At 46.6% G+C, this 3,676-nt stretch overlaps 1 pseudogene; it reads left to right on the top strand.

The window, feature by feature from the left end:
- Positions 1-2,718: 2,718 nt before the first annotated feature.
- On the top strand, positions 2,719-2,831 carry LOC127671395 (uncharacterized; annotated as a pseudogene).
- The last annotated feature ends 845 nt before the right edge of the window (positions 2,832-3,676 follow it).

The following is a 3,676-nucleotide window of genomic DNA, read 5'->3' as shown; positions in this document are numbered from 1 at the left end:
AGGTGTGGGAGGAGGGAGAGCATCCGGAGCCACCGTGGAGGAAGGCAGGAGAACCCAGGACTTCGGTGTTTCAGACTCTCTTGTGAGCCTGACAAGGCTGCAGGGCAGCTTCCTGGGAGGAGAGATTACCCAAGTTTCCCTGTACTGATTCTTATGAGGTTCTTAGTCCCATCTTGGAAAATCCTCAACTAGGTCTGTCTTTCTTTTACCTCTTTTGGTGTTTGTTTGTTTTTATAACCAAAATAACTAGGCGTGGAGGCCATGTGGCTGGATTGTATGTTGTTAGCTGGTAGTTATGCTGGGGACAGGAAAGACTGACCTGGGGAGTTGGGGAGCAGGAGCGGCTGGTGTCATTGAGTATAGACAATGGATTGTTTTCTGAAGGTGAGGTGAGCCTCATATTCATTGTAGTTTCCTTTCTTTTTCTTTTTTTCAAAGAATAACTGCAACCTGTTTCTTTAATTATTAAAAAATAAAGAAGAAAGGCAGCAAATAAAAAAAATTCCAATCTTTTCCTATGAAGTCAGTATTACTCTAATATCAAAACCAGGTAAAGACATAGCTCTCCCCAAAAGAAAAATTTTGACCAATATCTCTCATGGCACTGCGGTTTCTTTAGCTTAGCTGTGGAAGCATCAACAAAGAAAATGGGGGGAAATGAAGGAACCTCCTCAGAAGCAGAGAGAGGTGGAGTGCTCATCTATGTAGGAACTTGACCCCTGGGTACACAGGACCTGTGAACAGCAAGACAGAATGTTCAGTAATGGAGATACACCAGGAGCTGGCAAAGCCCACACCCCAGAAACTCTACCCTCTGCCTCCCGGGGGCCTTTGTACTCACAGGGGAAGATTAGCATAAATCCTTCTGGAAAGGGAGCCAAGTAAAGGACTTTGAGAAGCAGATGCCAGGCTTGTCAGGAAGCTGGCTTTTTGGCACCCAGCACTGTTCCTACCAGTCCTGTGGGTTGGCATGCTGTGGACACCTGCCGTTCACGTTTTCCTGGCACTCGCTCTTCCTGGAGTAAAGCACACACATTTCCATTTGGGGAATCAACGACCGTAGACTACAGCATGGGCAGGACTCGTATATGATTTGATCGGAAGAAAACGAAAAGCCCAGAAATACAGTTTAATGCTAGAGTGCTTCCCTCCTGGGTTTGGGACCCTAAGATTCAGGAGCAGGAATGAGATCCAAGAAAGATTCTCCATTTTATCTGCTTCTGGGATGAGATTGTGACTGTCTAGTACAATTATTCATTGACGAGATGAACCTGTTCTAATTCATCCTCATGACATCCCTAAAGAGCTGCAGCTACACTGGGTCCTGTCCTCTTTAACCCTGAGACAGGAGATTTGTCTTTAATTATGAGAACAACTCTAAGCCTTCTAATAATTCCTTGACTGATTGAATTGGCCTGCCTCGGTTTCCCTAGCTTGCAACAGAAGAACTTGAGGAAGTCATCACTAGACAAAAGGAAAAGTGGGTCAAAGACCCCGAGGGTCAGGAGACCTTGTGTGCAGAAGGGCTGCTTAACAACTCTCATTGTTTACTTCTTCCATCAGTGATGGTGGAGTTAAGCTATTATTAGGTGTTCATATTTTATGACATTCTAGGATTTTCTGTGATGAGCAAACAATCGACTCTTAGCTATATCCATTTAAAAACAGAATTTACTGAGTACCTATTGTGCTTCTTACTGGGGAAACAGAAGTGAACCTGGAGGTACGGATGTTAAAATCTGGTTCAGGAGATGAATGAAGAATACATAAGCGGACCCAGGCCTTGAGTATAAGCCTAGCTACTCTGGAGGCTAAGCCAGAAGGATTGTAAGTTTGAGGTTAGCCTGAGCTACAGGATGAGTTCAGAGCAAACCTTCATAATGCAAGATGCTGTCTCAAAATTAAAAGTTAGAGAAGAAAACAAAAAGCCCAGAGATATATGTTGCAGAATATATATATATATATATACATATACATATACATATACATGTAATGTATATTTATATATATAAATAGAATGGACACATTCCTGAGCTTGTGCCTCTACCTCAGTGGCCTGGCCGGCCATGCACTGGCGGACAACCTGTTTTTATCTCATAGAGACTGACTCAGAGCTCCAAAATCTCTCCACCCAGCTCACTAAGTTTCTACTGGCAGGTCATTACCACACCAGCCCCATGCTTCAAATCCCCCATGGCCTTTGTGGTGCACCTCTGGCAAACCCACACTTTGCCACTGTACCTTTCTCTTTTGAACCCAGATGAATGGCAGTGTGAAGGAAAATACAAGACAAACTTAGTTCAGAAGCAATGGTAACTCAATCTCTGGGCACAACAACTAAAATCTTGTAAGCCTTATTAAAATCTGATCCCTTCAGTGGCAGATACTTGTGGAAACTTTAGTAGCTACATCTTACCTCTCTCTACTGTCCCTGTTCCAAAAGGACCTAACTCCCTCTTGCTTCCTCTCTTCTTCTGTCCAACCAGGAAGTCCCGCCTACTCCCCCAGTGATTGGCTCCTTTATTCATTAGGGGATAGGTTCATAAGAACAGCATCAGGCCCATCCACAACAGATAGTTTAGTGCTAAAGAGCTTCCCTGCCATGCTTGGGACCCTAAGAGTCAGTCTGTAGCATGGCAATCACATAAGCAAATGACATCGTCGTTATAGACTGTGAGAGGGTTTTACAAACATGAAATGAGATCATAAGATAGTCACTCTGCTCCTAGCAGTATTTCAGGTGTGGCTGCTGTATCACATGTGTTTCCATAGATGGCAAAGAGGAGAGAGGCTCAGTGTTCTGACCTAAGGACATCTGAATGATGAACAGCCCACTACTTCCTGAAAAACACAAGTCTGAGACAACCACCAGTCTAGTGCCAGGGTCTCAGACAGGGAGCTAACCTGAGATGACCACCAGTTCAGTGCCACACTGGCCAGGAGGAACAGACAATGGCTGAGATGAGCTTGGTCTAGAGCCACAATGCGGGAGCAGTGCATAGCATTCCTGAGACTATTCCTGGGATGACGCCAGACACTCAGGGATCCCAGGTGCCACTAAGAGAAGCAAGCAAGTGGTGGAGGAAAGGAAGGCAAAGAGAAAAAGAAGGATGAGAGTGGTGAAATGAAGATAGACAGACCTGGAGACTTGAGGCTAGTGAGGAACAGCCTGATGTGAGTAGCTATCAGTGCCACTGGGGTCCAAGTGGCACTGCAGCAGCATCAGGGGTCTGTAACTACCAAAGGCCAGGCAGACATCCCTGGACTGAGCTGTTACCCAGGGACATATTCTGGGGGCTGTGTAGAACTGGGCCCACCCCCTCACCTAGACACTGTGGGAGAGCTGGCTGTGGAGGCATGAGAGCGGGAGAGGAGACCCCACCCTTCGCCATCTGCAGTACTTTTGGACGGAGGATACGAGAATAGGAAAGCTGCCCCCACCCCTCCTCTCCTGTGCAGTGGCATGGATGAGGAAGAGATGCCCTCCTCCCTGCATGTCCCTCACCATCTGTGGCAGATAGAAGAGCTGGCCCTAGAGTCATGAGAGCAGGAGAGCTGGCCTTGCCCCTCACCATCTGCAGCACTCAGGAAAACAGGCCCTGCACTTTGCCTAGGCAGCACAGTAGAGCTGAACCTGGTGGTGGGGTGGTGGGGAGGAATAGGTAAGTGTGTCTGG

This window comes from Apodemus sylvaticus, chromosome 20 (assembly GCF_947179515.1).
Source record: "Apodemus sylvaticus chromosome 20, mApoSyl1.1, whole genome shotgun sequence".
Taxonomy (NCBI): domain Eukaryota; kingdom Metazoa; phylum Chordata; class Mammalia; order Rodentia; family Muridae; genus Apodemus; species Apodemus sylvaticus.
The sequence above is the reverse complement of the archived record's forward strand: the minus strand, read 5'-3'. Positions and strand labels throughout refer to the sequence as shown.